Source organism: Phyllobates terribilis, unplaced genomic scaffold (assembly GCF_046119375.1).
Source record: "Phyllobates terribilis strain yellow unplaced genomic scaffold, ASM4611937v1 Scaffold_124__1_contigs__length_5142088, whole genome shotgun sequence".
Lineage (NCBI taxonomy): Eukaryota > Metazoa > Chordata > Amphibia > Anura > Dendrobatidae > Phyllobates > Phyllobates terribilis.
Genome location: NW_027362884.1, coordinates 4,132,340 through 4,157,054, shown reverse-complemented (window position 1 = coordinate 4,157,054; position 24,715 = coordinate 4,132,340). Strand labels below are relative to the sequence as shown.

Sequence of the window (24,715 nt, the reverse complement as noted above, 5' to 3'; positions counted from 1 at the left end):
CCAGCAGAAGGAGACAACGTTTCAGAAAAGGCATTGTAGCAAACCAAAAAAGAAATTTTAAGCGCAGCAGAGTAACCAGCGCACATACCTGTTAGCTCAGGTGAGTTTAAAAGGCTGCTGTTGATAACAAGGGCATTTGCTAAATAGATGGTGTGTGTGCAACAATATACTGAAAGGTCAATTATATTGTGCAGCTTATCTCACCACCTGTAGTTATTTAGGTGAAAGCTCCAAAATGCTTGCCTAATATGTCTGTTTATCCAAAAGGAAGTAAAAAGGGAGAGCTAGAAAGATAGCATTGCATCACATTACATGGCAATGCAATGCACAGTTGCTGAAGTTGAACCAAAATGAGCTTGTAATCTGGCTTCTGCAACTTTGAACATGAAAAATCCAATGAGGAGAAGAAAAGCAAAGCCAAAGAGTCCATCCCAAAATCCGACAAACAAGCAAAATGAACAAAAAACATTGAATTCAATTCTTTCTGATTTTAGAAACTGCATTAAAGAAGGGGTGCACCGGTCCTGGAGATACTGCAATACCAGGTCAATGCGTGGAGTGGACAGAGCAAGCTCTTTTTCCATCTCCCTGTTCTAAAAATCCATTTAATATATGGTCCCCAGATAGGGGACGTATCAGATATTAAACTGATAAGAACAGATACTACACTTGATCTTAGCCAAAAGGCCGAGAAGCGATAACCAGAATTGGTTTCAAACTACGGAGCCACCCAAGGATCCTGAAAAGTCCATTTGTGGAGATGAGCTCCTGGACTCCCGTTAAGAAGACATGTTGTCAACCTCTAGATCCCTTACATGCCTGCACTTTTCGGCTTGCTGCTGCTGCAATCCACGCGTTTTAGATCTGCATAACTCTACCTCTTTAAACACAGCACCTTCACCCCCTGCTGTTCCCACCCGCCTCAACACCGTTGGAAGGGAGGAGAACCAATTAAGGCGGGGGGTGGGGTGGAACGAGCAGCTGTCTACCCTTAGCAGGAGGGCTCCTGATTACATACCTCTCCTGCTGCTGCTGCTGCTGCTGGCTGTCCAGCAGCAGACTGAAGGTGGCTGCTGCTGTGCACAGGTATATAAAGGCTCAGAGCCTATTATGACACGCGCAGCCAGCGTTCCATTGCCACATTCCATCTACTGCAGGCAGGATACCTGGCTGGCTGAATGTCGCTGAGAAGCTCACAGAGACCGCCATAAGCAACAGTTTAACAGAATGCCACAGACTAATCAACCAAACTTTTTGGGTTGGGTTCTCTTTTATAGTCTGCAGGCATTAAATGAAAGAAGTCAGTGTTCCAGCAGAAGGAGACAACGTTTCAGAAAAGGCATTGTAGCAAACCAAAAAAGAAATTTTAAGTGCAGCAGAGTAACCAGCGCACATACCTGTTAGCTCAGGTGAGTTTAAAAGGCTGCTGTTGATAACAAGGGCATTTGCTAAATAGATGGTGTGTGTGCAACAATATACTGAAAGGTCAATTATATTGTGCAGCTTATCTCACCACCTGTAGTTATTTAGGTGAAAGCTCCAAAATGCTTGCCTAATATGTCTGTTTATCCAAAAGGAAGTAAAAAGGGAGAGCTAGAAAGATAGCATTGCATCACATTACATGGCAATGCAATGCACAGTTGCTGAAGTTGAACCAAAATGAGCTTGTAATCTGGCTTCTGCAACTTTGAACATGAAAAATCCAATGAGGAGAAGAAAAGCAAAGCCAAAGAGTCCATCCCAAAATCCGACAAACAAGCAAAATGAACAAAAAACATTGAATTCAATTCTTTCTGATTTTAGAAACTGCATTAAAGAAGGGGTGCACCGGTCCTGGAGATACTGCAATACCAGGTCAATGCGTGGAGTGGACAGAGCAAGCTCTTTTTCCATCTCCCTGTTCTAAAAATCCATTTAATATATGGTCCCCAGATAGGGGACGTATCAGATATTAAACTGATAAGAACAGATACTACACTTGATCTTAGCCAAAAGGCCGAGAAGCGATAACCAGAATTGGTTTCAAACTACGGAGCCACCCAAGGATCCTGAAAAGTCCATTTGTGGAGATGAGCTCCTGGACTCCCGTTAAGAAGACATGTTGTCAACCTCTAGATCCCTTACATGCCTGCACTTTTCGGCTTGCTGCTGCTGCAATCCACGCGTTTTAGATCTGCATAACTCCACCTCTTTAAACACAGCACCTTCACCCCCTGCTGTTCCCACCCGCCTCAACACCGTTGGAAGGGAGGAGAACCAATTAAGGCGGGGGGTGGGGTGGAACGAGCAGCTGTCTACCCTTAGCAGGAGGGCTCCTGATTACATACCTCTCCTGCTGCTGCTGCTGCTGCTGGCTGTCCAGCAGCAGACTGAAGGTGGCTGCTGCTGTGCACAGGTATATAAAGGCTCAGAGCCTATTATGACACGCGCAGCCAGCGTTCCATTGCCACATTCCATCTACTGCAGGCAGGATACCTGGCTGGCTGAATGTCGCTGAGAAGCTCACAGAGACCGCCATAAGCAACAGTTTAACAGAATGCCACAGACTAATCAACCAAACTTTTTGGGTTGGGTTCTCTTTTATAGTCTGCAGGCATTAAATGAAAGAAGTCAGTGTTCCAGCAGAAGGAGACAACGTTTCAGAAAAGGCATTGTAGCAAACCAAAAAAGAAATTTTAAGCGCAGCAGAGTAACCAGCGCACATACCTGTTAGCTCAGGTGAGTTTAAAAGGCTGCTGTTGATAACAAGGGCATTTGCTAAATAGATGGTGTGTGTGCAACAATATACTGAAAGGTCAATTATATTGTGCAGCTTATCTCACCACCTGTAGTTATTTAGGTGAAAGCTCCAAAATGCTTGCCTAATATGTCTGTTTATCCAAAAGGAAGTAAAAAGGGAGAGCTAGAAAGATAGCATTGCATCACATTACATGGCAATGCAATGCACAGTTGCTGAAGTTGAACCAAAATGAGCTTGTAATCTGGCTTCTGCAACTTTGAACATGAAAAATCCAATGAGGAGAAGAAAAGCAAAGCCAAAGAGTCCATCCCAAAATCCGACAAACAAGCAAAATGAACAAAAAACATTGAATTCAATTCTTTCTGATTTTAGAAACTGCATTAAAGAAGGGGTGCACCGGTCCTGGAGATACTACAATACCAGGTCAATGCGTGGAGTGGACAGAGCAAGCTCTTTTTCCATCTCCCTGTTCTAAAAATCCATTTAATATATGGTCCCCAGATAGGGGACGTATCAGATATTAAACTGATAAGAACAGATACTACACTTGATCTTAGCCAAAAGGCCGAGAAGCGATAACCAGAATTGGTTTCAAACTACGAAGCCACCCAAGGATCCTGAAAAGTCCATTTGTGGAGATGAGCTCCTGGACTCCCGTTAAGAAGACATGTTGTCAACCTCTAGATCCCTTACATGCCTGCACTTTTCGGCTTGCTGCTGCTGCAATCCACGCGTTTTAGATCTGCATAACTCCACCTCTTTAAACACAGCACCTTCACCCCCTGCTGTTCCCACCCGCCTCAACACCGTTGGAAGGGAGGAGAACCAATTAAGGCGGGGGGTGGGGTGGAACGAGCAGCTGTCTACCCTTAGCAGGAGGGCTCCTGATTACATACCTCTCCTGCTGCTGCTGCTGCTGGCTGTCCAGCAGCAGACTGAAGGTGGCTGCTGCTGTGCACAGGTATATAAAGGCTCAGAGCCTATTATGACACGCGCAGCCAGCGTTCCATTGCCACATTCCATCTACTGCAGGCAGGATACCTGGCTGGCTGAATGTCGCTGAGAAGCTCACAGAGACCGCCATAAGCAACAGTTTAACAGAATGCCACAGACTAATCAACCAAACTTTTTGGGTTGGGTTCTCTTTTATAGTCTGCAGGCATTAAATGAAAGAAGTCAGTGTTCCAGCAGAAGGAGACAACGTTTCAGAAAAGGCATTGTAGCAAACCAAAAAAGAAATTTTAAGCGCAGCAGAGTAACCAGCGCACATACCTGTTAGCTCAGGTGAGTTTAAAAGGCTGCTGTTGATAACAAGGGCATTTGCTAAATAGATGGTGTGTGTGCAACAATATACTGAAAGGTCAATTATATTGTGCAGCTTATCTCACCACCTGTAGTTATTTAGGTGAAAGCTCCAAAATGCTTGCCTAATATGTCTGTTTATCCAAAAGGAAGTAAAAAGGGAGAGCTAGAAAGATAGCATTGCATCACATTACATGGCAATGCAATGCACAGTTGCTGAAGTTGAACCAAAATGAGCTTGTAATCTGGCTTCTGCAACTTTGAACATGAAAAATCCAATGAGGAGAAGAAAAGCAAAGCCAAAGAGTCCATCCCAAAATCCGACAAACAAGCAAAATGAACAAAAAACATTGAATTCAATTCTTTCTGATTTTAGAAACTGCATTAAAGAAGGGGTGCACCGGTCCTGGAGATACTGCAATACCAGGTCAATGCGTGGAGTGGACAGAGCAAGCTCTTTTTCCATCTCCCTGTTCTAAAAATCCATTTAATATATGGTCCCCAGATAGGGGACGTATCAGATATTAAACTGATAAGAACAGATACTACACTTGATCTTAGCCAAAAGGCCGAGAAGCGATAACCAGAATTGGTTTCAAACTACGGAGCCACCCAAGGATCCTGAAAAGTCCATTTGTGGAGATGAGCTCCTGGACTCCCGTTAAGAAGACATGTTGTCAACCTCTAGATCCCTTACATGCCTGCACTTTTCGGCTTGCTGCTGCTGCAATCCACGCGTTTTAGATCTGCATAACTCCACCTCTTTAAACACAGCACCTTCACCCCCTGCTGTTCCCACCCGCCTCAACACCGTTGGAAGGGAGGAGAACCAATTAAGGCGGGGGGTGGGGTGGAACGAGCAGCTGTCTACCCTTAGCAGGAGGGCTCCTGATTACATACCTCTCCTGCTGCTGCTGCTGCTGGCTGTCCAGCAGCAGACTGAAGGTGGCTGCTGCTGTGCACAGGTATATAAAGGCTCAGAGCCTATTATGACACGCGCAGCCAGCGTTCCATTGCCACATTCCATCTACTGCAGGCAGGATACCTGGCTGGCTGAATGTCGCTGAGAAGCTCACAGAGACCGCCATAAGCAACAGTTTAACAGAATGCCACAGACTAATCAACCAAACTTTTTGGGTTGGGTTCTCTTTTATAGTCTGCAGGCATTAAATGAAAGAAGTCAGTGTTCCAGCAGAAGGAGACAACGTTTCAGAAAAGGCATTGTAGCAAACCAAAAAAGAAATTTTAAGCGCAGCAGAGTAACCAGCGCACATACCTGTTAGCTCAGGTGAGTTTAAAAGGCTGCTGTTGATAACAAGGGCATTTGCTAAATAGATGGTGTGTGTGCAACAATATACTGAAAGGTCAATTATATTGTGCAGCTTATCTCACCACCTGTAGTTATTTAGGTGAAAGCTCCAAAATGCTTGCCTAATATGTCTGTTTATCCAAAAGGAAGTAAAAAGGGAGAGCTAGAAAGATAGCATTGCATCACATTACATGGCAATGCAATGCACAGTTGCTGAAGTTGAACCAAAATGAGCTTGTAATCTGGCTTCTGCAACTTTGAACATGAAAAATCCAATGAGGAGAAGAAAAGCAAAGCCAAAGAGTCCATCCCAAAATCCGACAAACAAGCAAAATGAACAAAAAACATTGAATTCAATTCTTTCTGATTTTAGAAACTGCATTAAAGAAGGGGTGCACCGGTCCTGGAGATACTGCAATACCAGGTCAATGCGTGGAGTGGACAGAGCAAGCTCTTTTTCCATCTCCCTGTTCTAAAAATCCATTTAATATATGGTCCCCAGATAGGGGACGTATCAGATATTAAACTGATAAGAACAGATTTTTTTTTTTTTTTTTTTTCGAAAGCCCGAATTCGTGTACAAAACCCGAGTGCGCTTAAAAAAGTGACAAGTGCCACAAAAAAAGTGCACTAGGATGCTGGTCTTCTTGAAACCCTCTCCAAAAGGAGAAGGGTCCCCCAAACCATTCCCCGTCCCTCCGAGCCAAAAGGCCACAGCGAGGAACAGGGACAAAAAGCCACCTCCAGCCGAAGCCAGAGGCGACCCAATCTTACCCCCAGCACCTGCCCGAGTTCTCAACCGAGCAAGGCACTGGGAGCCAAAGACTGTGCTCCCCTCCCAGAAGAGGGGAGCCAACAACGCTCTCCTCCCGAAAGAGGAGAGCCAGGGGGGTTCAGGGGGGAGCGGAACCTGATGGCCACACACTCCCCCCCTAGACCTGCCAAGAGAGGAACCCGTAAGGGAACCGCATCCCGACAAAATCCTAGTAGGACGTGACACACGTGAATAAGTGGACACACAGTGACAAAGAAATTAAATAAATAGTGAAGGTTTCACAGTATAATACTGCCCGGACCTTCGACCGGGAATTGAAAAATTCCCCATCCTAAGGCCAGAAGGCCCGGAATAAGGGTGTGTGCGAAGAAAGAAAATTTGAAGTGCTTGTGCAAATGTGCCATAAACTCAAGTGGGGTTCCCAATCCCAGTGAGTTAAGGCACCCCAGGGTCACCACTCCTGGGGCACTTCACACTTCGGGCTTTCGATCTTCCCCGGCCCAATGGCGTCGATCCTGGGGGGCCATGCTTTCCACCAGATGACTATATTAGCCACCTGGCGTACTAACAAGCGCCTAAACCCCAGTGTGCATAATGTATCAATCTACTAGGGCGGCCAACATCCAAAACCGCCTTTTCGAAAGATACTACACTTGATCTTAGCCAAAAGGCCGAGAAGCGATAACCAGAATTGGTTTCAAACTACGGAGCCACCCAAGGATCCTGAAAAGTCCATTTGTGGAGATGAGCTCCTGGACTCCCGTTAAGAAGACATGTTGTCAACCTCTAGATCCCTTACATGCCTGCACTTTTCGGCTTGCTGCTGCTGCAATCCACGCGTTTTAGATCTGCATAACTCCACCTCTTTAAACACAGCACCTTCACCCCCTGCTGTTCCCACCCGCCTCAACACCGTTGGAAGGGAGGAGAACCAATTAAGGCGGGGGGTGGGGTGGAACGAGCAGCTGTCTACCCTTAGCAGGAGGGCTCCTGATTACATACCTCTCCTGCTGCTGCTGCTGCTGGCTGTCCAGCAGCAGACTGAAGGTGGCTGCTGCTGTGCACAGGTATATAAAGGCTCAGAGCCTATTATGACACGCGCAGCCAGCGTTCCATTGCCACATTCCATCTACTGCAGGCAGGATACCTGGCTGGCTGAATGTCGCTGAGAAGCTCACAGAGACCGCCATAAGCAACAGTTTAACAGAATGCCACAGACTAATCAACCAAACTTTTTGGGTTGGGTTCTCTTTTATAGTCTGCAGGCATTAAATGAAAGAAGTCAGTGTTCCAGCAGAAGGAGACAACGTTTCAGAAAAGGCATTGTAGCAAACCAAAAAAGAAATTTTAAGCGCAGCAGAGTAACCAGCGCACATACCTGTTAGCTCAGGTGAGTTTAAAAGGCTGCTGTTGATAACAAGGGCATTTGCTAAATAGATGGTGTGTGTGCAACAATATACTGAAAGGTCAATTATATTGTGCAGCTTATCTCACCACCTGTAGTTATTTAGGTGAAAGCTCCAAAATGCTTGCCTAATATGTCTGTTTATCCAAAAGGAAGTAAAAAGGGAGAGCTAGAAAGATAGCATTGCATCACATTACATGGCAATGCAATGCACAGTTGCTGAAGTTGAACCAAAATGAGCTTGTAATCTGGCTTCTGCAACTTTGAACATGAAAAATCCAATGAGGAGAAGAAAAGCAAAGCCAAAGAGTCCATCCCAAAATCCGACAAACAAGCAAAATGAACAAAAAACATTGAATTCAATTCTTTCTGATTTTAGAAACTGCATTAAAGAAGGGGTGCACCGGTCCTGGAGATACTGCAATACCAGGTCAATGCGTGGAGTGGACAGAGCAAGCTCTTTTTCCATCTCCCTGTTCTAAAAATCCATTTAATATATGGTCCCCAGATAGGGGACGTATCAGATATTTAACTGATAAGAACAGATACTACACTTGATCTTAGCCAAAAGGCCGAGAAGCGATAACCAGAATTGGTTTCAAACTACGGAGCCACCCAAGGATCCTGAAAAGTCCATTTGTGGAGATGAGCTCCTGGACTCCCGTTAAGAAGACATGTTGTCAACCTCTAGATCCCTTACATGCCTGCACTTTTCGGCTTGCTGCTGCTGCAATCCACGCGTTTTAGATCTGCATAACTCCACCTCTTTAAACACAGCACCTTCACCCCCTGCTGTTCCCACCCGCCTCAACACCGTTGGAAGGGAGGAGAACCAATTAAGGCGGGGGGTGGGGTGGAACGAGCAGCTGTCTACCCTTAGCAGGAGGGCTCCTGATTACATACCTCTCCTGCTGCTGCTGCTGCTGGCTGTCCAGCAGCAGACTGAAGGTGGCTGCTGCTGTGCACAGGTATATAAAGGCTCAGAGCCTATTATGACACGCGCAGCCAGCGTTCCATTGCCACATTCCATCTACTGCAGGCAGGATACCTGGCTGGCTGAATGTCGCTGAGAAGCTCACAGAGACCGCCATAAGCAACAGTTTAACAGAATGCCACAGACTAATCAACCAAACTTTTTGGGTTGGGTTCTCTTTTATAGTCTGCAGGCATTAAATGAAAGAAGTCAGTGTTCCAGCAGAAGGAGACAACGTTTCAGAAAAGGCATTGTAGCAAACCAAAAAAGAAATTTTAAGCGCAGCAGAGTAACCAGCGCACATACCTGTTAGCTCAGGTGAGTTTAAAAGGCTGCTGTTGATAACAAGGGCATTTGCTAAATAGATGGTGTGTGTGCAACAATATACTGAAAGGTCAATTATATTGTGCAGCTTATCTCACCACCTGTAGTTATTTAGGTGAAAGCTCCAAAATGCTTGCCTAATATGTCTGTTTATCCAAAAGGAAGTAAAAAGGGAGAGCTAGAAAGATAGCATTGCATCACATTACATGGCAATGCAATGCACAGTTGCTGAAGTTGAACCAAAATGAGCTTGTAATCTGGCTTCTGCAACTTTGAACATGAAAAATCCAATGAGGAGAAGAAAAGCAAAGCCAAAGAGTCCATCCCAAAATCCGACAAACAAGCAAAATGAACAAAAAACATTGAATTCAATTCTTTCTGATTTTAGAAACTGCATTAAAGAAGGGGTGCACCGGTCCTGGAGATACTGCAATACCAGGTCAATGCGTGGAGTGGACAGAGCAAGCTCTTTTTCCATCTCCCTGTTCTAAAAATCCATTTAATATATGGTCCCCAGATAGGGGACGTATCAGATATTAAACTGATAAGAACAGATACTACACTTGATCTTAGCCAAAAGGCCGAGAAGCGATAACCAGAATTGGTTTCAAACTACGGAGCCACCCAAGGATCCTGAAAAGTCCATTTGTGGAGATGAGCTCCTGGACTCCCGTTAAGAAGACATGTTGTCAACCTCTAGATCCCTTACATGCCTGCACTTTTCGGCTTGCTGCTGCTGCAATCCACGCGTTTTAGATCTGCATAACTCCACCTCTTTAAACACAGCACCTTCACCCCCTGCTGTTCCCACCCGCCTCAACACCGTTGGAAGGGAGGAGAACCAATTAAGGCGGGGGGTGGGGTGGAACGAGCAGCTGTCTACCCTTAGCAGGAGGGCTCCTGATTACATACCTCTCCTGCTGCTGCTGCTGCTGGCTGTCCAGCAGCAGACTGAAGGTGGCTGCTGCTGTGCACAGGTATATAAAGGCTCAGAGCCTATTATGACACGCGCAGCCAGCGTTCCATTGCCACATTCCATCTACTGCAGGCAGGATACCTGGCTGGCTGAATGTCGCTGAGAAGCTCACAGAGACCGCCATAAGCAACAGTTTAACAGAATGCCACAGACTAATCAACCAAACTTTTTGGGTTGGGTTCTCTTTTATAGTCTGCAGGCATTAAATGAAAGAAGTCAGTGTTCCAGCAGAAGGAGACAACGTTTCAGAAAAGGCATTGTAGCAAACCAAAAAAGAAATTTTAAGCGCAGCAGAGTAACCAGCGCACATACCTGTTAGCTCAGGTGAGTTTAAAAGGCTGCTGTTGATAACAAGGGCATTTGCTAAATAGATGGTGTGTGTGCAACAATATACTGAAAGGTCAATTATATTGTGCAGCTTATCTCACCACCTGTAGTTATTTAGGTGAAAGCTCCAAAATGCTTGCCTAATATGTCTGTTTATCCAAAAGGAAGTAAAAAGGGAGAGCTAGAAAGATAGCATTGCATCACATTACATGGCAATGCAATGCACAGTTGCTGAAGTTGAACCAAAATGAGCTTGTAATCTGGCTTCTGCAACTTTGAACATGAAAAATCCAATGAGGAGAAGAAAAGCAAAGCCAAAGAGTCCATCCCAAAATCCGACAAACAAGCAAAATGAACAAAAAACATTGAATTCAATTCTTTCTGATTTTAGAAACTGCATTAAAGAAGGGGTGCACCGGTCCTGGAGATACTGCAATACCAGGTCAATGCGTGGAGTGGACAGAGCAAGCTCTTTTTCCATCTCCCTGTTCTAAAAATCCATTTAATATATGGTCCCCAGATAGGGGACGTATCAGATATTAAACTGATAAGAACAGATTTTTTTTTTTATCGAAAGCCCGAATTCGTGTACAAAACCCGAGTGCGCTTAAAAAAGTGACAAGTGCCACAAAAAAAGTGCACTAGGATGCTGGTCTTCTTGAAACCCTCTCCAAAAGGAGAAGGGTCCCCCAAACCATTCCCCGTCCCTCCGAGCCAAAAGGCCACAGCGAGGAACAGGGACAAAAAGCCACCTCCAGCCGAAGCCAGAGGCGACCCAATCTTACCCCCAGCACCTGCCCGAGTTCTCACCCGAGCAAGGCACTGGGAGCCAAAGACTGTGCTCCCCTCCCGGAAGAGGGGAGCCAACAACGCTCTCCTCCCAAAAGAGGAGAGCCAGGGGGGTTCAGGGGGGAGCGGAACCTGATGGCCACACACTCCCCCCCTAGACCTGCCAAGAGAGGAACCCGTAAGGGAACCGCATCCCGACAAAATCCTAGTAGGACGTGACACACGTGAATAAGTGGACACACAGCGACAAAGAAATTAAATAAATAGTGAAGGTTTCACAGTATAATACTGCCCGGACCTTCGACCGGGAATTGAAAAATTCCCCATCCTAAGGCCAGAAGGCCCGGAATAAGGGTGTGTGCGAAGAAAGAAAATTTGAAGTGCTTGTGCAAATGTGCCATAAACTCAAGTGGGGTTCCCAATCCCAGTGAGTTAAGGCACCCCAGGGTCACCACTCCTGGGGCACTTCACACTTCGGGCTTTCGATCTTCCCCGGCCCAATGGCGTCGATCCTGGGGGGCCATGCTTTCCACCAGATGACTATATTAGCCACCTGGCGTACTAACAAGCGCCTAAACCCCAGTGTGCATAATGTATCAATCTACTAGGGCGGCCAACATCCAAAACCGCCTTTTCGAAAGATACTACAATTGATCTTAGCCAAAAGGCCGAGAAGCGATAACCAGAATTGGTTTCAAACTACGGAGCCACCCAAGGATCCTGAAAAGTCCATTTGTGGAGATGAGCTCCTGGACTCCCGTTAAGAAGACATGTTGTCAACCTCTAGATCCCTTACATGCCTGCACTTTTCGGCTTGCTGCTGCTGCAATCCACGCGTTTTAGATCTGCATAACTCCACCTCTTTAAACACAGCACCTTCACCCCCTGCTGTTCCCACCCGCCTCAACACCGTTGGAAGGGAGGAGAACCAATTAAGGCGGGGGGTGGGGAGGAACGAGCAGCTGTCTACCCTTAGCAGGAGGGCTCCTGATTACATACCTCTCCTGCTGCTGCTGCTGCTGGCTGTCCAGCAGCAGACTGAAGGTGGCTGCTGCTGTGCACAGGTATATAAAGGCTCAGAGCCTATTATGACACGCGCAGCCAGCGTTCCATTGCCACATTCCATCTACTGCAGGCAGGATACCTGGCTGGCTGAATGTCGCTGAGAAGCTCACAGAGACCGCCATAAGCAACAGTTTAACAGAATGCCACAGACTAATCAACCAAACTTTTTGGGTTGGGTTCTCTTTTATAGTCTGCAGGCATTAAATGAAAGAAGTCAGTGTTCCAGCAGAAGGAGACAACGTTTCAGAAAAGGCATTGTAGCAAACCAAAAAATAAATTTTAAGCGCAGCAGAGTAACCAGCGCACATACCTGTTAGCTCAGGTGAGTTTAAAAGGCTGCTGTTGATAACAAGGGCATTTGCTAAATAGATGGTGTGTGTGCAACAATATACTGAAAGGTCAATTATATTGTGCAGCTTATCTCACCACCTGTAGTTATTTAGGTGAAAGCTCCAAAATGCTTGCCTAATATGTCTGTTTATCCAAAAGGAAGTAAAAAGGGAGAGCTAGAAAGATAGCATTGCATCACATTACATGGCAATGCAATGCACAGTTGCTGAAGTTGAACCAAAATGAGCTTGTAATCTGGCTTCTGCAACTTTGAACATGAAAAATCCAATGAGGAGAAGAAAAGCAAAGCCAAAGAGTCCATCCCAAAATCCGACAAACAAGCAAAATGAACAAAAAACATTGAATTCAATTCTTTCTGATTTTAGAAACTGCATTAAAGAAGGGGTGCACCGGTCCTGGAGATACTGCAATACCAGGTCAATGCGTGGAGTGGACAGAGCAAGCTCTTTTTCCATCTCCCTGTTCTAAAAATCCATTTAATATATGGTCCCCAGATAGGGGACGTATCAGATATTAAACTGATAAGAACAGATACTACACTTGATCTTAGCCAAAAGGCCGAGAAGCGATAACCAGAATTGGTTTCAAACTACGGAGCCACCCAAGGATCCTGAAAAGTCCATTTGTGGAGATGAGCTCCTGGACTCCCGTTAAGAAGACATGTTGTCAACCTCTAGATCCCTTACATGCCTGCACTTTTCGGCTTGCTGCTGCTGCAATCCACGCGTTTTAGATCTGCATAACTCCACCTCTTTAAACACAGCACCTTCACCCCCTGCTGTTCCCACCCGCCTCAACACCGTTGGAAGGGAGGAGAACCAATTAAGGCGGGGGGTGGGGTGGAACGAGCAGCTGTCTACCCTTAGCAGGAGGGCTCCTGATTACATACCTCTCCTGCTGCTGCTGCTGCTGCTGGCTGTCCAGCAGCAGACTGAAGGTGGCTGCTGCTGTGCACAGGTATATAAAGGCTCAGAGCCTATTATGACACGCGCAGCCAGCGTTCCATTGCCACATTCCATCTACTGCAGGCAGGATACCTGGCTGGCTGAATGTCGCTGAGAAGCTCACAGAGACCGCCATAAGCAACAGTTTAACAGAATGCCACAGACTAATCAACCAAACTTTTTGGGTTGGGTTCTCTTTTATAGTCTGCAGGCATTAAATGAAAGAAGTCAGTGTTCCAGCAGAAGGAGACAACGTTTCAGAAAAGGCATTGTAGCAAACCAAAAAAGAAATTTTAAGCGCAGCAGAGTAACCAGCGCACATACCTGTTAGCTCAGGTGAGTTTAAAAGGCTGCTGTTGATAACAAGGGCATTTGCTAAATAGATGGTGTGTGTGCAACAATATACTGAAAGGTCAATTATATTGTGCAGCTTATCTCACCACCTGTAGTTATTTAGGTGAAAGCTCCAAAATGCTTGCCTAATATGTCTGTTTATCCAAAAGGAAGTAAAAAGGGAGAGCTAGAAAGATAGCATTGCATCACATTACATGGCAATGCAATGCACAGTTGCTGAAGTTGAACCAAAATGAGCTTGTAATCTGGCTTCTGCAACTTTGAACATGAAAAATCCAATGAGGAGAAGAAAAGCAAAGCCAAAGAGTCCATCCCAAAATCCGACAAACAAGCAAAATGAACAAAAAACATTGAATTCAATTCTTTCTGATTTTAGAAACTGCATTAAAGAAGGGGTGCACCGGTCCTGGAGATACTGCAATACCAGGTCAATGCGTGGAGTGGACAGAGCAAGCTCTTTTTCCATCTCCCTGTTCTAAAAATCCATTTAATATATGGTCCCCAGATAGGGGACGTATCAGATATTAAACTGATAAGAACAGATACTACACTTGATCTTAGCCAAAAGGCCGAGAAGCGATAACCAGAATTGGTTTCAAACTACGGAGCCACCCAAGGATCCTGAAAAGTCCATTTGTGGAGATGAGCTCCTGGACTCCCGTTAAGAAGACATGTTGTCAACCTCTAGATCCCTTACATGCCTGCACTTTTCGGCTTGCTGCTGCTGCAATCCACGCGTTTTAGATCTGCATAACTCCACCTCTTTAAACACAGCACCTTCACCCCCTGCTGTTCCCACCCGCCTCAACACCGTTGGAAGGGAGGAGAACCAATTAAGGCGGGGGGTGGGGTGGAACGAGCAGCTGTCTACCCTTAGCAGGAGGGCTCCTGATTACATACCTCTCCTGCTGCTGCTGCTGCTGCTGGCTGTCCAGCAGCAGACTGAAGGTGGCTGCTGCTGTGCACAGGTATATAAAGGCTCAGAGCCTATTATGACACGCGCAGCCAGCGTTCCATTGCCACATTCCATCTACTGCAGGCAGGATACCTGGCTGGCTGAATGTCGCTGAGAAGCTCACAGAGACCGCCATAAGCAACAGTTTAACAGAATGCCACAGACTAATCAACCAAACTTTTTGGGTTGGGTTCTCTTTTATAGTCTGCAGGCATTAAATGAAAGAAGTCAGTGTTCCAGCAGAAGGAGACAACGTTTCAGAAAAGGCATTGTAGCAAACCAAAAAAGAAATTTTAAGCGCAGCAGAGTAACCAGCGCACATACCTGTTAGCTCAGGTGAGTTTAAAAGGCTGCTGTTGATAACAAGGGCATTTGCTAAATAGATGGTGTGTGTGCAACAATATACTGAAAGGTCAATTATATTGTGCAGCTTATCTCACCACCTGTAGTTATTTAGGTGAAAGCTCCAAAATGCTTGCCTAATATGTCTGTTTATCCAAAAGGAAGTAAAAAGGGAGAGCTAGAAAGATAGCATTGCATCACATTACATGGCAATGCAATGCACAGTTGCTGAAGTTGAACCAAAATGAGCTTGTAATCTGGCTTCTGCAACTTTGAACATGAAAAATCCAATGAGGAGAAGAAAAGCAAAGCCAAAGAGTCCATCCCAAAATCCGACAAACAAGCAAAATGAACAAAAAACATTGAATTCAATTCTTTCTGATTTTAGAAACTGCATTAAAGAAGGGGTGCACCGGTCCTGGAGATACTGCAATACCAGGTCAATGCGTGGAGTGGACAGAGCAAGCTCTTTTTCCATCTCCCTGTTCTAAAAATCCATTTAATATATGGTCCCCAGATAGGGGACGTATCAGATATTAAACTGATAAGAACAGATTTTTTTTTTTTTTTCTTTTGAAAGCCCGAATTCGTGTACAAAACCCGAGTGCGCTTAAAAAAGTGACAAGTGCCACAAAAAAAGTGCACTAGGATGCTGGTCTTCTTGAAACCCTCTCCAAAAGGAGAAGGGTCCCCCAAACCATTCCCCGTCCCTCTGAGCCAAAAGGCCACAGCGAGGAACAGGGACAAAAAGCCACCTCCAGCCGAAGCCAGAGGCGACCCAATCTTACCCCCAGCACCTGCCCGAGTTCTCACCCGAGCAAGGCACTGGGAGCCAAAGACTGTGCTCCCCTCCCGGAAGAGGGGAGCCAACAACGCTCTCCTCCCGAAAGAAGAGAGCCAGGGGGGTTCAGGGGGGAGCGGAACCTGATGGCCACACACTCCCCCCCTAGACCTGCCAAGAGAGGAACCCGTAAGGGAACCGCACCCCGACAAAATCCTAGTAGGACGTGACACACGTGAATAAGTGGACACACAGTGACAAAGAAATTAAATAAATAGTGAAGGTTTCACAGTATAATACTGCCCGGACCTTCGACCGGGAATTGAAAAATTCCCCATCCTAAGGCCAGAAGGCCCGGAATAAGGGTGTGTGCGAAGAAAGAAAATTTGAAGTGCTTGTGCAAATGTGCCATAAACTCAAGTGGGGTTCCCAATCCCAGTGAGTTAAGGCACCCCAGGGTCACCACTCCTGGGGCACTTCACACTTCGGGCTTTCGATCTTCCCCGGCCCAATGGCGTCGATCCTGGGGGGCCATGCTTTCCACCAGATGACTATATTAGCCACCTGGCGTACTAACAAGCGCCTAAACCCCAGTGTGCATAATGTATCAATCTACTAGGGCGGCCAACATCCAAAACCGCCTTTTCGAAAGATACTACACTTGATCTTAGCCAAAAGGCCGAGAAACGATAACCAGAATTGGTTTCAAACTACGGAGCCACCCAAGGATCCTGAAAAGTCCATTTGTGGAGATGAGCTCCTGGACTCCCGTTAAGAAGACATGTTGTCAACCTCTAGATCCCTTACATGCCTGCACTTTTCGGCTTGCTGCTGCTGCAATCCACGCGTTTTAGATCTGCATAACTCCACCTCTTTAAACACAGCACCTTCACCCCCTGCTGTTCCCACCCGCCTCAACACCGTTGGAAGGGAGGAGAACCAATTAAGGCGGGGGGTGGGGTGGAACGAGCAGCTGTCTACCCTTAGCAGGAGGGCTCCTGATTACATACCTCTCCTGCTGCTGCTGCTGCTGGCTGTCCAGCAGCAGACTGAAGGTGGCTGCTGCTGTGCACAGGTATATAAAGGCTCAGAGCCTATTATGACACGCGCAGCCAGCGTTCCATTGCCACATTCCATCTACTGCAGGCAGGATACCTGGCTGGCTGAATGTCGCTGAGAAGCTCACAGAGACCGCCATAAGCAACAGTTTAACAGAATGCCACAGACTAATCAACCAAACTTTTTGGGTTGGGTTCTCTTTTATAGTCTGCAGGCATTAAATGAAAGAAGTCAGTGTTCCAGCAGAAGGAGACAACGTTTCAGAAAAGGCATTGTAGCAAACCAAAAAAGAAATTTTAAGCGCAGCAGAGTAACCAGCGCACATACCTGTTAGCTCAGGTGAGTTTAAAAGGCTGCTGTTGATAACAAGGGCATTTGCTAAATAGATGGTGTGTGTGCAACAATATACTGAAAGGTCAATTATATTGTGCAGCTTATCTCACCACCTGTAGTTATTTAGGTGAAAGCTCCAAAATGCTTGCCTAATATGTCTGTTTATCCAAAAGGAAGTAAAAAGGGAGAGCTAGAAAGATAGCATTGCATCACATTACATGGCAATGCAATGCACAGTTGCTGAAGTTGAACCAAAATGAGCTTGTAATCTGGCTTCTGCAACTTTGAACATGAAAAATCCAATGAGGAGAAGAAAAGCAAAGCCAAAGAGTCCATCCCAAAATCCGACAAACAAACAAAATGAACAAAAAACATTGAATTCAATTCTTTCTGATTTTAGAAACTGCATTAAAGAAGGGGTGCACCGGTCCTGGAGATACTGCAATACCAGGTCAATGCGTGGAGTGGACAGAGCAAGCTCTTTTTCCATCTCCCTGTTCTAAAAATCCATTTAATATATGGTCCCCAGATAGGGGACGTATCAGATATTAAACTGATAAGAACAGATACTACACTTGATCTTAGCCAAAAGGCCGAGAAGCGATAACCAGAATTGGTTTCAAACTACGGAGCCACCCAAGGATCCTGAAAAGTCCATTTGTGGAGATGAGCTCCTGGACTCCCGTTAAGAAGACATGTTGTCAACCTCTAGATCCCTTACATGCCTGCACTTTTCGGCTTGCTGCTGCTGCAATCCACGCGTTTTAGATCTGCATAACTCCACCTCTTTAAACACAGCACCTTCACCCCCTGCTGTTCCCACCCGCCTCAACACCGTTGGAAGGGAGGAGAACCAATTAAGGCGGGGGGTGGGGTGGAACGAGCAGCTGTCTACCCTTAGCAGGAGGGCTCCTGATTACATACCTCTCCTGCTGCTGCTGCTGCTGGCTGTCCAGCAGCAGACTGAAGGTGGCTGCTGCTGTGCACAGGTATATAAAGGCTCAGAGCCTATTATGACACGCGCAGCCAGCGTTCCATTGCCACATTCCATCTACTGCAGGCAGGATACCTGGCTGGCTGAATGTCGCTGAGAAGCTCACAGAGACCGCCATAAGCAACAGTTTAACAGAATGCCACAGACTAATCAACCAAACTTTTTGGGTTGGGTTCTCTTTTATAGTCTGCAGGCATTAAATGAAAGAAGTCAGTGTTCCAGCAGAAGGAGACAACGTTTCAGAAAAGGCATTGTAGCAAACCAAAAAAGAAATTTTAAGCGCAGCAGAGTAACCAGCGCACATACCTGTTAGCTCAGGTGAGTTTAAAAGGCTGCTGTTGATAACAAGGGCATTTGCTAAATAGATGGTGTGTGTGCAACAATATACTGAAAGGTCAATTATATTGTGCAGCTTATCTCACCACCTGTAGTTATTTAGGTGAAAGCTCCAAAATGCTTGCCTAATATGTCTGTTTATCCAAAAGGAAGTAAAAAGGGAGAGCTAGAAAGATAGCATTGCATCACATTACATGGCAATGCAATGCACAGTTGCTGAAGTTGAACCAAAATGAGCTTGTAATCTGGCTTCTGCAACTTTGAACATGAAAAATCCAATGAGGAGAAGAAAAGCAAAGCCAAAGAGTCCATCCCAAAATCCGACAAACAAGCAAAATGAACAAAAAACATTGAATTCAATTCTTTCTGATTTTAGAAACTGCATTAAAGAAGGGGTGCACCGGTCTTGGAGATACTGCAATACCAGGTCAATGCGTGGAGTGGACAGAGCAAGCTCTTTTTCCATCTCCCTGTTCTAAAAATCCATTTAATATATGGTCCCCAGATAGGGGACGTATCAGATATTAAACTGATAAGAACAGATACTACACTTGATCTTAGCCAAAAGGCCGAGAAGCGATAACCAGAATTGGTTTCAAACTACGGAGCCACCCAAGGATCCTGAAAAGTCCATTTGTGGAGATGAGCTCCTGGACTCCCGTTAAGAAGACATGTTGTCAACCTCTAGATCCCTTACATGCCTGCACTTTTCGGCTTGCTGCTGCTGCAATCCACGCGTTTTAGATCTGCATAACTCCACCTCTTTAAACACAGCACCTTCACCCCCTGCTGTTCCCACCCGCCTCAACACCGTTGGAAGGGAGGAGAACCAATTAAGGCGGGGGGTGGGGTGGAACGAGCAGCTGTCTACCCTTAGCAGGAGGGCTCCTGATTACATACCTCTCCTGCTGCTGCTGCTGCTGGCTGTCCAGCAGCAGACTGAAGGTGGCTGCTGCTGTGCACAGGTATATAAAGGCTCAGAGCCTATTATGACACGCGCAGCCAGCGTTCCATTGCCACATTCCATCTACTGCAGGCAGGATACCTGGCTGGCTGAATGTCGCTGAGAAGCTCACAGAGACCGCCATAAGCAACAGTTTAACAGAATGCCACAGACTAATCAACCAAACTTTTTGGGTTGGGTTCTCTTTTATAGTCTGCAGGCATTAAATGAAAGAAGTCAGTGTTCCAGCAGAAGGAGACAACGTTTCAGAAAAGGCATTGTAGCAAACCAAAAAAGAAATTTTAAGCGCAGCAGAGTAACCAGCGCACATACCTGTTAGCTCAGGTGAGTTTAAAAGGCTGCTGTTGATAACAAGGGCATTTGCTAAATAGATGGTGTGTGTGCAACAATATACTGAAAGGTCAATTATATTGTGCAGCTTATCTCACCACCTGTAGTTATTTAGGTGAAAGCTCCAAAATGCTTGCCTAATATGTCTGTTTATCCAAAAGGAAGTAAAAAGGGAGAGCTAGAAAGATAGCATTGCATCACATTACATGGCAATGCAATGCACAGTTGCTGAAGTTGAACCAAAATGAGCTTGTAATCTGGCTTCTGCAACTTTGAACATGAAAAATCCAATGAGGAGAAGAAAAGCAAAGCCAAAGAGTCCATCCCAAAATCCGACAAACAAGCAAAATGAACAAAAAGCATTGAATTCAATTCTTTCTGATTTTAGAAACTGAATTAAAGAAGGGGTGCACCGGTCCTGGAGATACTGCAATACCAGGTCAATGCGTATAGTGGACAGAGCAAGCTCTTTTTCCATCTCCCTGTTCTAAAAATACATTTAATATATGGTCCCCAGATAGGGGACGTATCAGATATTAAAGTGATAAGAACAGATACTACACTTGATCTTAGCCAAAAGGCCGAGAAGCGATAACCAGAATTGGTTTCAAACTACGGAGCCACCCAAGGATCCTGAAAAGTCCATTTGTGGAGATGAGCTCCTGGACTCCCGTTAAGAAGACATGTTGTCAACCTCTAGATCCCTTACATGCCTGCACTTTTCGGCTTGCTGCTGCTGCAATCCACGCGTTTTAGATCTGCATAACTCCACCTCTTTAAACACAGCACCTTCACCCCCTGCTGTTCCCACCCGCCTCAACACCGTTGGAAGGGAGGAGAACCAATTAAGGCGGGGGGTGGGGTGGAACGAGCAGCTGTCTACCCTTAGCAGGAGGGCTCCTGATTACATACCTCTCCTGCTGCTGCTGCTGCTGGCTGTCCAGCAGCAGACTGAAGGTGGCTGCTGCTGTGCACAGGTATATAAAGGCTCAGAGCCTATTATGACACGCGCAGCCAGCGTTCCATTGCCACATTCCATCTACTGCAGGCAGGATACCTGACTGGCTGAATGTCGCTGAGAAGCTCACAGAGACCGCCATAAGCAACAGTTTAACAGAATGCCACAGACTAATCAACCAAACTTTTTGGGTTGGGTTCTCTTTTATAGTCTGCAGGCATTAAATGAAAGAAGTCAGTGTTCCAGCAGAAGGAGACAACGTTTCAGAAAAGGCATTGTAGCAAACCAAAAAAGAAATTTTAAGCGCAGCAGAGTAACCAGCGCACATACCTGTTAGCTCAGGTGAGTTTAAAAGGCTGCTGTTGATAACAAGGGCATTTGCTAAATAGATGGTGTGTGTGCAACAATATACTGAAAGGTCAATTATATTGTGCAGCTTATCTCACCACCTGTAGTTATTTAGGTGAAAGCTCCAAAATGCTTGCCTAATATGTCTGTTTATCCAAAAGGAAGTAAAAAGGGAGAGCTAGAAAGATAGCATTGCATCACATTACATGGCAATGCAATGCACAGTTGCTGAAGTTGAACCAAAATGAGCTTGTAATCTGGCTTCTGCAACTTTGAACATGAAAAATCCAATGAGGAGAAGAAAAGCAAAGCCAAAGAGTCCATCCCAAAATCCGACAAACAAGCAAAATGAACAAAAAACATTGAATTCAATTCTTTCTGATTTTAGAAACTGCATTAAAGAAGGGGTGCACCGGTCCTGGAGATACTGCAATACCAGGTCAATGCGTGGAGTGGACAGAGCAAGCTCTTTTTCCATCTCCCTGTTCTAAAAATCCATTTAATATATGGTCCCCAGATAGGGGACGTATCAGATATTAAACTGATAAGAACAGATACTACACTTGATCTTAGCCAAAAGGCCAAGAAGCGATAACCAGAATTGGTTTCAAACTACGGAGCCACCCAAGGATCCTGAAAAGTCCATTTGTGGAGATGAGCTCCTGGACTCCCGTTAAGAAGACATGTTGTCAACCTCTAGATCCCTTACATGCCTGCACTTTTCGGCTTGCTGCTGCTGCAATCCACGCGTTTTAGATCTGCATAACTCCACCTCTTTAAACACAGCACCTTCACCCCCTGCTGTTCCCACCCGCCTCAACACCGTTGGAAGGGAGGAGAACCAATTAAGGCGGGGGGTGGGGTGGAACGAGCAGCTGTCTACCCTTAGCAGGAGGGCTCCTGATTACATACCTCTCCTGCTGCTGCTGCTGCTGGCTGTCCAGCAGCAGACTGAAGGTGGCTGCTGCTGTGCACAGGTATATAAAGGCTCAGAGCCTATTATGACACGCGCAGCCAGCGTTCCATTGCCACATTCCATCTACTGCAGGCAGGATACCTGGCTGGCTGAATGTCGCTGAGAAGCTCACAGAGACCGCCATAAGCAACAGTTTAACAGAATGCCACAGACTAATCAACCAAACTTTTTGGGTTGGGTTCTCTTTTATAGTCTGCAGGCATTAAATGAAAGAAGTCAGTGTTCCAGCAGAAGGAGACAACGTTTCAGAAAAGGCATTGTAGCAAACCAAAAAAGAAATTTTAAGCGCAGCAGAGTAACCAGCGCACATACCTGTTAGCTCAGGTGAGTTTAAAAGGCTGCTGTTGATAACAAGGGCATTTGCTAAATAGATGGTGTGTGTGCAACAATATACTGAAAGGTCAATTATATTGTGCAGCTTATCTCACCACCTGTAGTTATTTAGGTGAAAGCTCCAAAATGCTTGCCTAATATGTCTGTTTATCCAAAAGGAAGTAAAAAGGGAGAGCTAGAAAGATAGCATTGCATCACATTACATGGCAATGCAATGCACAGTTGCTGAAGTTGAACCAAAATGAGCTTGTAATCTGGCTTCTGCAACTTTGAACATGAAAAATCCAATGAGGAGAAGAAAAGCAAAGCCAAAGAGTCCATCCCAAAATCCGACAAACAAGCAAAATGAACAAAAAACATTGAATTCAATTCTTTCTGATTTTAGAAACTGCATTAAAGAAGGGGTGCACCGGTCCTGGAGATACTGCAATACCAGGTCAATGCGTGGAGTGGACAGAGCAAGCTCTTTTTCCATCTCCCTGTTCTAAAAATCCATTTAATATATGGTCCCCAGATAGGGGACGTATCAGATATTAAACTGATAAGAACAGATACTACACTTGATCTTAGCCAAAAGGCCGAGAAGCGATAACCAGAATTGGTTTCAAACTACGGAGCCACCCAAGGATCCTGAAAAGTCCATTTGTGGAGATGAGCTCCTGGACTCCCGTTAAGAAGACATGTTGTCAACCTCTAGATCCCTTACATGCCTGCACTTTTCGGCTTGCTGCTGCTGCAATCCACGCGTTTTAGATCTGCATAACTCCACCTCTTTAAACACAGCACCTTCACCCCCTGCTGTTCCCACCCGCCTCAACACCGTTGGAAGGGAGGAGAACCAATTAAGGCGGGGGGTGGGGTGGAACGAGCAGCTGTCTACCCTTAGCAGGAGGGCTCCTGATTACATACCTCTCCTGCTGCTGCTGCTGCTGCTGGCTGTCCAGCAGCAGACTGAAGGTGGCTGCTGCTGTGCACAGGTATATAAAGGCTCAGAGCCTATTATGACACGCGCAGCCAGCGTTCCATTGCCACATTCCATCTACTGCAGGCAGGATACCTGGCTGGCTGAATGTCGCTGAGAAGCTCACAGAGACCGCCATAAGCAACAGTTTAACAGAATGCCACAGACTAATCAACCAAACTTTTTGGGTTGGGTTCTCTTTTATAGTCTGCAGGCATTAAATGAAAGAAGTCAGTGTTCCAGCAGAAGGAGACAATGTTTCAGAAAAGGCATTGTAGCAAACCAAAAAAGAAATTTTAAGCGCAGCAGAGTAACCAGCGCACATACCTGTTAGCTCAGGTGAGTTTAAAAGGCTGCTGTTGATAACAAGGGCATTTGCTAAATAGATGGTGTGTGTGCAACAATATACTGAAAGGTCAATTATATTGTGCAGCTTATCTCACCACCTGTAGTTATTTAGGTGAAAGCTCCAAAATGCTTGCCTAATATGTCTGTTTATCCAAAAGGAAGTAAAAAGGGAGAGCTAGAAAGATAGCATTGCATCACATTACATGGCAATGCAATGCACAGTTGCTGAAGTTGAACCAAAATGAGCTTGTAATCTGGCTTCTGCAACTTTGAACATGAAAAATCCAATGAGGAGAAGAAAAGCAAAGCCAAAGAGTCCATCCCAAAATCCGACAAACAAGCAAAATGAACAAAAAACATTGAATTCAATTCTTTCTGATTTTAGAAACTGCATTAAAGAAGGGGTGCACCGGTCCTGGAGATACTGCAATACCAGGTCAATGCGTGGAGTGGACAGAGCAAGCTCTTTTTCCATCTCCCTGTTCTAAAAATCCATTTAATATATGGTCCCCAGATAGGGGACGTATCAGATATTAAACTGATAAGAACAGATACTACACTTGATCTTAGCCAAAAGGCCGAGAAGCGATAACCAGAATTGGTTTCAAACTACGGAGCCACCCAAGGATCCTGAAAAGTCCATTTGTGGAGATGAGCTCCTGGACTCCCGTTAAGAAGACATGTTGTCAACCTCTAGATCCCTTACATGCCTGCACTTTTCGGCTTGCTGCTGCTGCAATCCACGCGTTTTAGATCTGCATAACTCCACCTCTTTAAACACAGCACCTTCACCCCCTGCTGTTCCCACCCGCCTCAACACCGTTGGAAGGGAGGAGAACCAATTAAGGCGGGGGGTGGGGTGGAACGAGCAGCTGTCTACCCTTAGCAGGAGGGCTCCTGATTACATACCTCTCCTGCTGCTGCTGCTGCTGCTGGCTGTCCAGCAGCAGACTGAAGGTGGCTGCTGCTGTGCACAGGTATATAAAGGCTCAGAGCCTATTATGACACGCGCAGCCAGCGTTCCATTGCCACATTCCATCTACTGCAGGCAGGATACCTGGCT

At 45.7% G+C, this 24,715-nt stretch overlaps 17 non-coding genes and 2 pseudogenes across 17 annotated transcripts; all 19 read right to left on the bottom strand.

The window, feature by feature from the left end:
• Window positions 1-508: 508 nt before the first annotated feature.
• LOC141203670 (U2 spliceosomal RNA) lies at window positions 509-699 on the bottom strand. Its single transcript, XR_012274701.1, has one exon. It is a non-coding gene; the product is annotated as a U2 spliceosomal RNA (small nuclear RNA).
• A 1,118-nt stretch (window positions 700-1,817) lies between these two features.
• Window positions 1,818-2,008, bottom strand: LOC141203669 (U2 spliceosomal RNA). Its single transcript, XR_012274700.1, has one exon. It is a non-coding gene; the product is annotated as a U2 spliceosomal RNA (small nuclear RNA).
• Window positions 2,009-3,126: 1,118 nt separating this feature from the next.
• On the bottom strand, window positions 3,127-3,317 carry LOC141203793 (U2 spliceosomal RNA). The gene has a single exon (XR_012274818.1). It is a non-coding gene; the product is annotated as a U2 spliceosomal RNA (small nuclear RNA).
• A 1,115-nt stretch (window positions 3,318-4,432) lies between these two features.
• Window positions 4,433-4,623, bottom strand: LOC141203668 (U2 spliceosomal RNA). Its single transcript, XR_012274699.1, has one exon. It is a non-coding gene; the product is annotated as a U2 spliceosomal RNA (small nuclear RNA).
• A 1,115-nt stretch (window positions 4,624-5,738) lies between these two features.
• On the bottom strand, window positions 5,739-5,923 carry LOC141203283 (U2 spliceosomal RNA). The gene has a single exon (XR_012274397.1). It is a non-coding gene; the product is annotated as a U2 spliceosomal RNA (small nuclear RNA).
• A 794-nt stretch (window positions 5,924-6,717) lies between these two features.
• LOC141203357 (U2 spliceosomal RNA) lies at window positions 6,718-6,809 on the bottom strand (annotated as a pseudogene).
• A 1,115-nt stretch (window positions 6,810-7,924) lies between these two features.
• Window positions 7,925-8,115, bottom strand: LOC141203847 (U2 spliceosomal RNA). Its single transcript, XR_012274871.1, has one exon. It is a non-coding gene; the product is annotated as a U2 spliceosomal RNA (small nuclear RNA).
• A 1,115-nt stretch (window positions 8,116-9,230) lies between these two features.
• LOC141203667 (U2 spliceosomal RNA) lies at window positions 9,231-9,421 on the bottom strand. The gene has a single exon (XR_012274698.1). It is a non-coding gene; the product is annotated as a U2 spliceosomal RNA (small nuclear RNA).
• Window positions 9,422-10,536: 1,115 nt separating this feature from the next.
• Window positions 10,537-10,719, bottom strand: LOC141203188 (U2 spliceosomal RNA). Its single transcript, XR_012274323.1, has one exon. It is a non-coding gene; the product is annotated as a U2 spliceosomal RNA (small nuclear RNA).
• A 1,996-nt stretch (window positions 10,720-12,715) lies between these two features.
• Window positions 12,716-12,906, bottom strand: LOC141203665 (U2 spliceosomal RNA). Its single transcript, XR_012274696.1, has one exon. It is a non-coding gene; the product is annotated as a U2 spliceosomal RNA (small nuclear RNA).
• A 1,118-nt stretch (window positions 12,907-14,024) lies between these two features.
• Window positions 14,025-14,215, bottom strand: LOC141203664 (U2 spliceosomal RNA). Its single transcript, XR_012274695.1, has one exon. It is a non-coding gene; the product is annotated as a U2 spliceosomal RNA (small nuclear RNA).
• Window positions 14,216-15,333: 1,118 nt separating this feature from the next.
• LOC141203282 (U2 spliceosomal RNA) lies at window positions 15,334-15,517 on the bottom strand. Its single transcript, XR_012274396.1, has one exon. It is a non-coding gene; the product is annotated as a U2 spliceosomal RNA (small nuclear RNA).
• Window positions 15,518-16,311: 794 nt separating this feature from the next.
• Window positions 16,312-16,403, bottom strand: LOC141203367 (U2 spliceosomal RNA; annotated as a pseudogene).
• A 1,115-nt stretch (window positions 16,404-17,518) lies between these two features.
• LOC141203663 (U2 spliceosomal RNA) lies at window positions 17,519-17,709 on the bottom strand. Its single transcript, XR_012274694.1, has one exon. It is a non-coding gene; the product is annotated as a U2 spliceosomal RNA (small nuclear RNA).
• A 1,115-nt stretch (window positions 17,710-18,824) lies between these two features.
• On the bottom strand, window positions 18,825-19,015 carry LOC141203834 (U2 spliceosomal RNA). The gene has a single exon (XR_012274858.1). It is a non-coding gene; the product is annotated as a U2 spliceosomal RNA (small nuclear RNA).
• Window positions 19,016-20,130: 1,115 nt separating this feature from the next.
• On the bottom strand, window positions 20,131-20,321 carry LOC141203166 (U2 spliceosomal RNA). The gene has a single exon (XR_012274303.1). It is a non-coding gene; the product is annotated as a U2 spliceosomal RNA (small nuclear RNA).
• A 1,115-nt stretch (window positions 20,322-21,436) lies between these two features.
• On the bottom strand, window positions 21,437-21,627 carry LOC141203745 (U2 spliceosomal RNA). Its single transcript, XR_012274772.1, has one exon. It is a non-coding gene; the product is annotated as a U2 spliceosomal RNA (small nuclear RNA).
• A 1,115-nt stretch (window positions 21,628-22,742) lies between these two features.
• Window positions 22,743-22,933, bottom strand: LOC141203662 (U2 spliceosomal RNA). Its single transcript, XR_012274693.1, has one exon. It is a non-coding gene; the product is annotated as a U2 spliceosomal RNA (small nuclear RNA).
• Window positions 22,934-24,051: 1,118 nt separating this feature from the next.
• LOC141203661 (U2 spliceosomal RNA) lies at window positions 24,052-24,242 on the bottom strand. Its single transcript, XR_012274692.1, has one exon. It is a non-coding gene; the product is annotated as a U2 spliceosomal RNA (small nuclear RNA).
• Between the last annotated feature and the right edge of the window lie 473 nt (window positions 24,243-24,715).